This window comes from Arachis ipaensis, chromosome B7 (genome assembly GCF_059453495.1).
Source record: "Arachis ipaensis isolate K30076 ecotype BB chromosome B7, ASM5945349v1, whole genome shotgun sequence".
NCBI lineage: Eukaryota > Viridiplantae > Streptophyta > Magnoliopsida > Fabales > Fabaceae > Arachis > Arachis ipaensis.
The window spans coordinates 69,841,106-69,853,824 of NC_142442.1; the positions used below are offsets into that span (position 1 = coordinate 69,841,106).

The 12,719-nt window shown below is 38.7% G+C and overlaps 1 non-coding gene across 1 annotated transcript; it reads left to right on the plus strand.

Annotated features, from left to right (window-relative positions):
* Window positions 1–9,939: 9,939 nt before the first annotated feature.
* Window positions 9,940–10,047, plus strand: LOC148552930 (small nucleolar RNA R71). Its single transcript, XR_015893394.1, has one exon. It is a non-coding gene; the product is annotated as a small nucleolar RNA R71 (small nucleolar RNA).
* Window positions 10,048–12,719: the final 2,672 nt, after the last annotated feature.

A 12,719-nucleotide genomic window follows, 5' to 3' on the forward strand; every position in this document is an offset into this window, starting at 1 on the left:
TTTTCCTTGCTGTAGGGATAGTTGGCCTATGTCTTCTCAAAAAAATATTGTTGAGATATCTTCAAAAGTTATTGCTGGTATGGCTGATTGGCTGGATTCGATAGTTCTAATGTGTGTGACTGTAGCTGACCCCAAGTACTGTGTAAGGCTTAGGAGGTTCCATAGGATTTGTAGTGATAGGGACGAAGAGAAGAATTATGAATTGGTGTCACCTGACCCTGAGGAAAGCGTTAGTTTTCCTTCTTTGACTCGGGGAGCGCGACCCTTTTTCTATGCTTACGACTACTTTTTTAGTCAGCTGAACATTGCCATCCCTTTTTCCACCTTTGAGACTGACCTGCTATGGTCTTGTAATGTGGCTCCTTCCCAGCTTCATCCGAACTCATGGGGTTTCATAAAGATTTTTCAACTGTTGTGTCAGGAGTTTGGTGTCCGACCTTCCCATACTCTCTTTCTATATCTTTTTGTGTTGATGGTGCACGAAATTGTGATCACGCTTTTCACAACTTCGCACAACTAACCAGCAAGTGCACTGGGTTGTCCAAGTAATACCTTACGTGAGTAAGGGTCGATCCCACGGAGATTGTCGGCTTCAAGCAAGCTATGGTCATCTTGTAAATCTTAGTCAGGCGGATTCAAATGGTTATGGGTTTTGATAATTAAAAGATAAATAAAACATAAAATAAAATAAAGATACTTATCTAATTCATTGGTGGGAATTTCAGATAAGCATTTGGAGATGCTTTGTTGCTTCTGAACCTCTGCTTTCTTATTGTCTTCTTCCAATCATGCGTGCTCCCTTCCATGGCAAGCTGTAGGATCCTCTTGGATGAAAAATACCAGGTACGGTCTCTGCACGGCTAATCAACTGTCGAATTTCTCGTCTTGGATGAAAAATACCAGGTACAGCTATCGCACGGCTAATCATCTGTCGGTTCTCACTAGCGTCAAAATAGGATCTCTCTATCCTTTTGCACACTATCACTGCGCCCAACATTCGCGAGTTTGAAGCTCGTCACAGTCATCCCTTCCCAGATCCTACTCGGAATACCATAGACACGGTTTAGACTTTCCGGATCTCAGAAATGCTGCCAATTGGTTCTAGCCTATACCGCGAAGATCCTAATCTCACGGACTCGGTCCGTGAATTAGAGACCCAAGGGAATATACTTCTACTGTCGTCCGATGACTACGTTGAACATCATGTAGACTGCTTGTGGTTGTCAGGCACGCGGATCTTGGCTAAGCGAGTAACGAAGATACTGGGTGATTGTCACGGGTCACCCCTTCATTCTGACTTAACTGAATTAAGTACGAGAGTATATCTTGGAGAAGAAGTAAGCATGAATTGAAAGAGAAACAATAGTACTTGTATCAATTCATAAAGAACAGCAGAGCTCCGCACCTTAATCTATAAGGTGTAGAAACTCTACCGTAGAAAATACATAAGAGAAAAAGGTCTAGGCATGGCCGTGTGGCCAGCCTCCAAAACTCCAAGTCTAAGGACTAAACGTCTAGAGATGCGAATACAATAGTAAAACGTCCTATTTATACTAAACTAGTTACTAGGGATTACAAAAAATAAGTAACAAAGTGCAGATAGTGCAGAAATCCACTTTAAACTAGTTTTGGTGTGTGCTTGGGCTGAGCATTGAGATTTACACATGAGTAGGTTATTTCTAGAGTTAAACGCCAGCTTGGATGCCAGTTTGGGCGTTTAACTCCAGTTCTGGTGCCAGTTCTGGTGTTTTACGCCAGAAAAGGGTCTCTGGTGGGCGTTTGAACGCCAGTTTGGGCCATAAAATCTCGAGCAAAGTATAAACTATTATACATTTCTGAAAAGCCCAAGATGTCTACTTTTCAACGCAATTGAGAGAATGCCAATTGGATTTAAGTAGCTCCAGAAAATCCACTTCGAGTGCAGGAGGGTCAGAATCCAACAGCATCTGCAGTCCTTTCTCAGCCTCTGAATCAGATGTTTGCTCAGGTCCCTTAATTTTAGCCAGAAAATACCTGAAATCACAGAAAAATACACAAAATCATAGTAAAGTCCAGAAATGTGATTTTTTCATAAAAACTAATAAAAATATAATAAAAAGTAACTAAAACATACTAAAAACTATGTAAAAACAATGCCAAAAAGGGTATAAATTATCCGCTCATCACAACACCAAACTTAAATTGTTGCTTGTCCCCAAGCTACTAAAAACAAAATAGGATAAAAAGAAGAGAAAATACAATAAATTCCAAAATTATCAATGAAGATTAGTTTTAATTAGATGAGCGGAGGTAGTAGCTTTTTGCTTCTGAATAGTTTTGCCATCTCACTTTATCCTTTGATGTTCAGAATGATTGGCATCCAAAGGAACTCAGAGTTCAGATAGTGTTATTGATTCTCCTAGTTCAGTATGTTGATTCTTGAACACAACTACTTTTTGAGTCTTGGTCGTGACCCTAAGCACTTTGTTTTCCAGTATTACCACCGGATACATAAATGTCACAGACACATAACTGGGTGAACCATTTCAGATTGTGACTCAGCTTTGCTAGAGTCCCCAGTTAGAGGTGCCCAAAGCTCTTAAGCACACTCTTTTTTCTTTGGAGCACGACTTTAACAGCTCAGTCTCAAGCTTTTCACTTGACACCTTCACGCCACAAGCACATGGTTAGGGACAGCTTGATTTAGCCGCTTAGGCCAGGATTTTATTCCTTTGGGCCCTCCTATCCATTAATGCTCAAAGCCTTGGATCCTTTTTACCCTTGCCTTTTAGTTTAAAGGGTTACTGGCTTTTTCTGCTTGCTTTTTCTTTTTCTTTCTTTTTCTTTATTTTTTGCATATTTTTTTCCGCACGCTTTGTGTTTTTCACTGCTTTTTCTTACTTCAAAGAATCAATTTTATGATTTTTCAGATTATCAATAACATTTCTCTTTTTTTCCATTATTCTTTCAAGAGCCAATAATTTTAACATTCATAAACTTCACTATAAAAAATATGCACTGTTCAAGCATTCATTCAGAAAACAAAAAGTATTGCCACCACATCAAAATAATTAAACTAATTTTAAGATAGAATTCAAAATTCATGTACTTCTTTTTCTTTTTCAAAAAACATTTTTCATTTAAGAAAGGTGAATGATTCATGGGACATTCATAGCTTTAAGACATAGACACTAAACACTAGTGATCATGTAATGAAGACACAAACATAGTCAAAACATAAAGCATAAAAACCAAAAACAGAAAAGAAAATAAACAAGAAGATTAAAGAACGGGTCCACCTTAGTGATGGTGGCTTCTTCTTCCTCTTAAAGAACCAATGGAGTTCTTAAGCTCCTCTATTTCTCTTCCTTTCCTTTGTTGCTCCTCTCTCATGGCCTTTTGGTCCTCTCTAATTCCATGGAGGATGATGGAGTGTGGTATGCAGAATTGTTACTCAGGTTATGAATTATTGTTCGAAATTGATTCCCTGGCGATGGCACCAAAAATGGATGCACAGAACCATGGTCTAAACATATCTTCACAACTTCGCATAACTAACCAGCAAGTGCACTGGGTCGTCCAAGTAATACCTTACGTGAGTAAGGGTCGAATCCCACGGAGATTGTTGGTATGAAGCAAGCTATGGTCACCTTGTAAATCTCAGTCAGGCGGATATAAAATAGTTATGTAGTTTTCGAAATTTAGTAATAAAAGAAGGATAGAAATACTTATGTAAATCATTGGTGAGAATTTCAGATAAGCGTATGGAGATGCATTCGTTCCTCTGAACCTTTGCTTTCCTGCTGTCTTCATCCAATCAGTCTTACTCCTTTCTATGGCTGGCTTTGTGTAAGGATGTCACCGGTGCCAATGGCTACTTTCAATCCTCTCGGGAAAATGGTCCAAATGCTCTGTCACAGCACGGCTAATCGTCTGGAGGCATCACCCTTGTTGTTGGTTGCATCCTATTCCTCTCTGTGAAAATGGTCCGATGCGCTGTCACTGCATGGCTAATCATCTTGGAGGTTCTCGATCATACTGGAATAGAATTTACTATCCTTTTGCGTCTGTCACTATGCCCAGCACTCGCGAGTTGGAGTTCGTCACAGTCATTCAATCCCAGAGTCCTACTCGGAATACCACGGACAAGGTTTAGACTTTCCGGACTCTCAGGAATGTCGCCATCAATCTAGCTTATACCACGAAGATTCTGATTAAGAGATCTAAGAGATACTCATTCAATCTAATGTAGAACGGAAGTGGTTGTCAGGCACGCGTTCATAGGGAATGATGATGATTGTCACGTTCATCACATTCAGGTTGAAGTGCGGATGAATATCTTAGAAGCAAAATAAGATGAATTGAATAGAAAACAGTAGTACTTTGCATTAATCTTTGAGGAACAGCAGAGCTCCACACCTTAATCTATGGAGTGTAGAAACTCTACCGTTGAAAATACATAAGTGATAATGGAGTTCGTTGGTCTCGGCCCCAGAGGGGAACCGAAGTAACCAAGACTGCGAATACAATGATAAAAAGTTCTATTTATAATAAACTAGACACTAGGGTTTACAGAAGTAAGTAATTGATGCATAAATCCACTTTCGGGGCCCACTTGGTGTGTGCTTGGGATGATCTTAAAGTCTACACGTGGAGAGGTCATTCTTGGAGTTGAACGCCAGCTTTTGTGCCAGTTTGGGCGTTGAACTCCACTTTGCAACTTGTTTCTGGCGCTGGACGCTAGAATTGGGCAGAGAGCTGGCGTTGAACGCCAGTTTGTGTCGTCTAAACTTGGGCAAAGTATGAACTATTATATATTTCTAGAAAGCCCTGGATGTCTACTTTCCAGAAAATCCATTTTGAGTACAGGGAGGTCAGAATCCAACAGCATCAGCAGTCCTTCTTCAATCTCTGAATCTGATTTTTGCTCAAGTCCCTCAATTTCAGCCAGAAAATACCTGAAATCATAGAAAAACACACAAACTCATAGTAAAGTCCAGAAATGTGAATTTAACATAAAAACTAATGAAAACATCCCTAAAAGTAACTAGATTCTACTAAAAACATACTAAAAGCAATGCCAAAAAGCGTATAAATTATCCGCTCATCACAACACCAAACTTAAATTGTTGCTTATCCCCAAGCAACTGAAAATCAAATAGGATAAAAAGAAGAGAATATACTATAAATTCCAAACTATCAATGAAACATAGCTCCAATTAAATGAGCGGGACTTATAGCTTTTTGCCTCTTGAATAGTTTTGGCATCTCACTTTATCCATTGAGGTTCAGAATGATTGGCATCTATAGGAGCTCAGAGTTCAGATAGTGTTATTGATTCTCCTAGTTCAGTATGATGATTCTTGAACACAGCTATTTTATGAGTTTTGGCCGTGGCCCTAAGCACTTTGTTTTCCAGTATTACCACCGGATACATAAATGCCACAGACACATAATTGGGTGAACCTTTTCAGATTGTGACTCAGCTTTGCTAAAGTCCCCAATTAGAGGTGTCCAGGGTTCTTAAGCACACTCTTTTTTTGCTTTGGACCTTGACTTTAACCGCTCAGTCTCAAGTTTTCACTTGACACCTTCACGCCACAAGCACATGGTTAGGGACAGCTTGGTTTAGCAGCTTAGGCCAGGATTTTGTTCCTTTAGGCCCTCCTATCCACTGATGCTCAAAGCCTTGGGATCCTTTTTATTTGCCCTTGCCTTTTGGTTTTAAGGGTTATTGGCTTTTTGCTCTTGCCTCTTGGTTTTAAGAGCTTTTGGCTTTTTCTGCTTGCTTTTTCTCTCTTTTTTTTTCGCTATTTTTTTTTCTGCAAGCTTTGTTCTTTTCTGCTCTTTCTTGCTACAAGAATCATTTTTATGATTTTTCAGATTATCAAATAACATGTCTCCTTGTCATCATTCTTTCAAGAGCCAACATATTTAACATTCGTAAACAACAACTTCAAAAGACATATGCACTGTTCAAGCATACATTCAGAAAACAAGAAGCATTGTCACCACATCAATATAATTAAACTAAGTTCAAGGATAAATTCGAAACTCATGTACTTCTTGTTCTTTTGAATTAAAACATTTTTCATTTAAGAGAGGTGATGGATTCATAGGACATTCATAACTTTAAGACATAGTTACTAACTACTAATGATCATGTAATGAAGACACAAACATAGATAAGCACTTTAACATAGAGAAAGCGAAAAACAGAGAATGTAAGAACAAGGAATGAGTCCACCTTAGTGATGGTGGCGTTTCCTTCTTGAGGAACCAATGATGTCCTTGAGCTCTTCTATGTCTCTTCCTTGTCTTTGTTGCTCCTCCCTCATTGCTTTTTGATCTTCTCTTATTTCATGAAGGATGATGGAGTGCTCCTGATGTTCCACCCTTAGTTGTCCCATGTTGGAACTTAATTTTCCTAGGGAGGTGTTGATTTGCTCCCAATAGTTTTGTGGAAGAAAATGCATATGAGGCATCTCCGGGATCTCATGGTGATGAGCTTCCTGCGCCTCTTGAGCTCCATGAATGGGCTCTCTTGCTTGCTCCATCTTTTTCTTAGTGATGGGCTTCTCTTCCTCAATGTGAATGTCTCCTTCTATGAAAGCTCCAGCTGAGTAACATAGATGGCAAATAAGATGAGGAAAAGCTAGCCTTGCCCCAGGAGAGGGCTTTTCGGCTATTTTGTAGAGTTCAAGGGAGATGACTTCATGAACCTCTACTTCTTCTCCAATCATGATGCTATGGATCATGATGGCCCGATCCACAGTAACTTTAGATCGGTTGCTAGTGGGGATGATTGAGCGTTGGATGAACTCCAACCATCCTCTAGCCACAGGCTTGAGGTCCAATCTTCTTAGTTGAACCGGCTTGCCTTTGGAGTCAATCTTCCATTGAGCTCCTTCCACACATATGTCCATGAGGACTTGGTCCAACCTTTGATTAAAGTTGACCCTTCTAGTGTAGGGGCGTTCATCTCCTTGCATCATAGGCATGTTAAACGCCAACCTCACATTTTCCGGACTAAAATCCAAGTATTTCCCCCGAACCATTGTAACATAGTTCTTTGGATCCGGGTTCTTACTTTGATCATGGTTCTTGGTGATCCATGCATTGGCATAGAACTCTTGAACCATTAGGATGCCGACTTGTTGGATGGGATTTGTTAGAACTTCCCAACCTCTTCTTTGAATTTCATGTCGGATCTCCGGATACTCATTTCTTTTGAGTTTGAAAGGGACCTCAGGGATCACCTTCTTCTTGGCCACAACATCATAGAAGTGGTTTTGATGAGCTTTGGAGATGAATCTTTCCATCTCCCATGACTCGGAGGTGGAAGCTTTTGTCTTCCCTTTTCCTTTTCTAGAGGATTCTCCAGTCTTAGGTGCCATCAATAGTAATGGAAAAATAAAAAGCTTATGCTTTTTCCTCACCAAACTTAGAATTTTTGCTCGCCCTCGAGCAAGAGAAGAAAGAATTAGATGAAGAAGAAGAAGAAAAGATGGAGAAGAGGGGGGAGGTGTGTTTCGGCCAAGAAGAGAAGAGAGGGTTGTGTTGTGTGAAAATGAGGAAGAATGGAGGGCTTTATATAGGGAAGGGAGGGGGGTTAAGGTTCGGCCATATGGGTGGGTTTGGGTGGGAAATTGATTTGAATTTTGAAGGTAGATGGAGTTTATTGGGTAGGTTTATGGGGAAGAGTGGGTGGAGGTAGGTGGGGATCCTGTGGGGTCCACAGATCCTGAGGTATTCAAGGATTTACAACCTTGCACCAAATTAGGCATGTAAAATGCCCTTGCACACAACTCTGGGCGTTCAGCACCAGGTTGGTGCCCATTTTGGGCGTTCAATGCCCATTTGTTGCCCATTTCTGGCGTTGAACGCCAGAACCATGCTTGTTCTGGGCGTTCAGCGCCAGCTCCTCTCCAGGGTGCAATTCTGGCATTCAGTGCCCAGATGATGCCCATTTTGGGCGTTCAGCATCCAGATACTGCCCATTTTGAGCGTTCAGCGCCAGAACCAAGCTCTGTTCTGGCGTTGAACGCCAGACAGGTGCTTCCTCCAGGGTGTGATTTTTCTTCGGCTGTTTTTGATTCTGTTTCTAAATTTTTCATTTATTTTGTGACTCCACATGATCATGAACCTAAGAAAACATGAAAAACAAAAATAAAATTAGATAAATAAACATTGGGTTGCCTCCCAACAAGCGCTTCTTTAATGTCAATAGCTTGACAGTGGGCTCTCATGGAGCCTCACAGATGTGCAGAGCTTTGTTGAGACCTCCCAACACCAAACTTAGAGTTTGGATATGGGGGTTTGACACCAAACTTAGAGTTTGGTTGTGGCCTCCCAACACCAAACTTAGAGTTTGACTGTGGGGGCTTTGTTTGACTCTGCTCTAAGAGAAACTTTTTATGCTTCCTCTCCATGGATGCAGAGAGAGATCCTTGAGTTGTAAACACAAGGTTGTCCTCATTTAATTGAAGGATCAATTCTCCTTTGTCCACATCAATCACAGCTCTTACTGTGGTTAGGAAAGGTCTTCCTAGGATGATGGATTCATCCTCTTCCTTTCCAGTATCCAGGACTATGAAATCAGCAGGGATGTAAAGGCCTTCAACCTTTACTAACACGTCCTCTACTTGTCCATAAGCCTGTTTTCTTGAATTGTCTGCCATCTCTAATGAGATTTTAGCAGCTTGCACCCCATAGATTCCCAGTTTCTCTATTACAGAGAGGGGCATGAGGTTTATCCCTGAACCAAGGTCACACAGAGCCTTTTCAAAGAGCATGGTGCCTATGGTACAAGGTATTATGAACTTTCCAGGATCCTGTTTCTTCTGAGGCAATGTCAGTTGATCCAGATCACTTAGTTCATTGGTGAACAAGGGAGGTTCATCTTCCCAAGTCTCAATACCAAATAATTTGGCATTTAGCTTCATGATTGCACCAAGGAACTTGGCAGCTTGCTCTTCAGTAACATCCTCATTTTCTTCAGAAGAGGAATACTCATCAGAGCTCATGAATGGCATAAGGAGGTTCAATGGAATCTCTATGGTCTCTAGATGAGCCTCAGGGTCCTTTGGTTCCTGAAAGGGAAGGTCCTTATTGATCACTGGACATCCCAGGAGGTCTTCCTCCTTGGGATTCACGTCTTCCTCTCCCTCTTTGGGTTCGGCCATTTTGGTTATGTCAATGGCCTTGCACTCTCCTTTTGGATTTTCTTCTGTATTGCTTGGGAGAGTACTAGGAGGGATTTCAGTGATCCTTTTACTCAGCTGGCCTACTTGTGCTTCCAAATTTCTAATGGAGGACCTTGTTTCATTCATGAAACTCACAGTGGCCTTAGATAGATCAGAGACTAAATTTGCTAAGCTAGATGGATTCTGCTCAGAATTCTCTGTTTGTTGCTGAGTGGATGATGAAAAAGGCTTGCTATTGCTAAACCTGTTTCTTCCACTATTATTAAAGCCTTATTGAGGCTTTTGATCCTTCCATGAGAGATTTGGGTGATTTCTCCATGATGGATTATAGGTGTTTCCATATGGTTCACCCATGTATTTTATCTCTGCTATTGCAGGGTTCTCAAGATCATAAGCTTCTTCCTTAGAAGATGCCTCTTGAGTACTGTTGGATGCAGCTTGCATTCCATTCAGACTCTGAGAAATCATATTGACTTGCTGAGTCAATATTTTATTCTAAGCCAATATGGCATTCAGAGTATCAATTTCAAGAACTCCCTTCTTCATAGGCGTTCCATTACTCACAGGATTCATTACTCACAGGATTCCTCTCAGAAGTGTACATAAACTGGTTATTAGCAACCATGTCAATGAGTTCTTGAGCTTCTGCAGGTATTTTCTTTAGGTGAATGGATCCACCTGCAGAAGTATCCAATGACATCTTTGATAGCTCAGATAAACCATCATAGAATATATCCAGGATGGTCCACTCTAAAAGCATGTCAGAAGGACACTTTTTGGTCAGCTGCTTGTATCTTTCCCAAGCTTCATAGAGGGATTCACCTTCTTTCTGTCTGAAGGTTTGAACATCAGCTCTAAGCTTGCTCAGCTTTTGAGGAGGAAAGAACTTGGCTAAGAAAGTCGTGACCAGCTTATCCCAAGAGTTCAGGCTGTCTTTGGGTTGAGAGTCCAACCATATTCTAGCTCTGTCTCTTACAGCAAAAGGGAAAAGCATGAGCCTGTAGACTTCAGGATCTACTCCATTAGTCTTAACAGTATCACAGATCTGCAAAAATTCAGTTAAGAACTAAAAAGGATCTTCAGATGGAAGTCCATGAAACTTGCAGTTCTGCTGCATCAGAGAAACTAGCTGAGGTTTCAGCTCAAAATTGTTTGCTCCAATGGTAGGAATGGAGATGCTTCTTCCATGTAAATTGGAATTAGGTGCAGTAAAGTCACCAAGCATTCTCCTTGCATTATTGTTGTTGGGTTCGGCTGCCATCTCCTTTACTTGTTCGAAATTTTCAATAAGGTTGTCTCTGGATTGTTGTAATTTAGCTTCTCTTAATTTTCTCTTCAGAGTCCTTTCAGGTTCTGGATCAGCTTCAACAAGAATACCTTTTTCTTTGTCCCTGCTCATAAGAAAGAGAAGAGAAAAAGAAAAGAATAGAAATCCTCTATGTCACAGTAAAGAGGTTCCTTATTGTTAGTAGAAGAAGAAAAGGAATAAGGGTGAAGAAGAATGAAGAATCCAAACACAAAGGTGATGATAGGAGCAGAGATGTGAGATGAAGAGAAGTGTTAGTAGATGAATAAATAAATAGAAGGGGATGAGAGGAGGAGAGAATTTTCGAAAATAATTTTTGAAAAAGAGTTAGTAATTTTCGAAAATAGTTTTTGAAAAAGGTTAGTAGTTTTTTCGAAAATTCAAATAAAAAAATAAAATAATTTGTCTAATTAAAAAGAAATTTTGAAAAAGAGGGAAGTTTTTTTTCGAAAATTAGAGAGAGAGAGTTAGTTAGGTAGTTTTGAAAAAGGTAAGAAACAAACAAAAAGTTAGTTAGTTAGTTGAAACAAATTTTGAAAAGATAAGAAGTTAGGAAGTTAGAAAAGATATTTTGCATTCATTTTTTTGAAAAAGGTAAGATAAGAAGATATTTTTGAAAAGATATGATAGAAATTAGTTTTTGAAAAAGATTTGATTTTTAAAATCTCAATTAATGACTTGGTTCACAAGAAATCACAAGATATGATTCTAGAACTTAAAGTTTGAATCTTTCTTAACAAGTAAGTAACAAACTTGAAATTTTTGAATCAAAACATTAATTGATGATGTTATTTTCGAAAATATGATGTAAAATTAAGAAAAAGATTTTTGAAAAATATTTTTGAAATTCTCGAAAATAACTAAAAAAATTGAAAAAAAGATTTGATTTTTGAAAAAGATTTTGAAAAAGATAAGATTTTTTTAAATTGAAAATTTATTTTGACTCATAAAAATAACTAGATTTTAAAAATTTTTTAAAAAGTCAAATCTAATTTTCGAAATTTTAAGAGAGAAAAAGGGAAAGATATTTTTTTTTTGATTTTTGAATTTTTATGATGAGAGAGAAAAACAAGAAAAATGATGCAATGCATGAAAGTTATGGATCAAAACAATGAATGCATGCAAGAATGCTATGAATGTCAAGATGAACACCAAGAACACTATGAAGATCATGATGAACATCAAGAACACATTTTTGAGAAATTTTTAATGCAAAGAAAACATGCAAGACACCAAACTTAGAATTCTTTAATGCTTAGACATAAAAAATTTAGGAATGCATATGAAAAACAAGAAAAGACACAAAACATGCAAATGCAAAGATCAAACAAGAAGACTTACCAAGAACAACTTGAAGATCATGAAGAACACTATGAATGCATGAATTTTTCGAAAAATGCAAGATGAATATGCAATTGAAACCAAACTTATAACATGACACATGACTCAAACAAGAAACATGAGATATTTTTTTATTTTTATGATTTTCTAATTTTTTTGTATTTTTATTTTATACTTTTCGAAAATAAATTTGAAAAAGGAAAATAAGGATTCCAAAATTTTTATATGAATTCCAGGAATCTTGTGCTTTTTAGTCTAAAGCTCCAATCTGAGGGTGAGGCATGGCTTAATAGCCAGCCAAGCTTTAGTATGTAACTCAGACATGACAAGCCTAGCATGCCCTATCCAAAAGAATTAGACATGGCTTTACAGCCAGCCAGGCTTCAACATGCTTCATGAAACACTAGAATTCATTCTTAAAAATTCTGAAGAAAAATATATTTTTGAAAACATTTTTGTTTTAAAATTTTTCGAAAACAAAGGAGAAACTTTTGAAAGATTTTTGAAAAATTTTTTTTGAAAAGAAAACAAAAAGAAAGTTACCTAATCTGAGCAACACGATGAACCGTCAGTTGTCCAAACTCAAACAATCCCCGGCAACGGCGCCAAAAACTTGGTATGCAGAATTGTTACTCAGGATATGAATTATTGTTCGAAATTGATTCCCTGGCGATGGCACCAAAAATGGATGCACAGAACCATGGTCTAAACATATCTTCACAACTTCGCATAACTAACCAGCAAGTGCATTGGGTCGTCCAAGTAATACCTTACGTGAGTAAGGGTTGAATCCCACGGAGATTGTTGGTATGAAGCAAGCTATGGTCACCTTGTAAATCTCAGTCAGGCGGATATAAAATAGTTATGTAGTTTTCGAAATTTAGTAA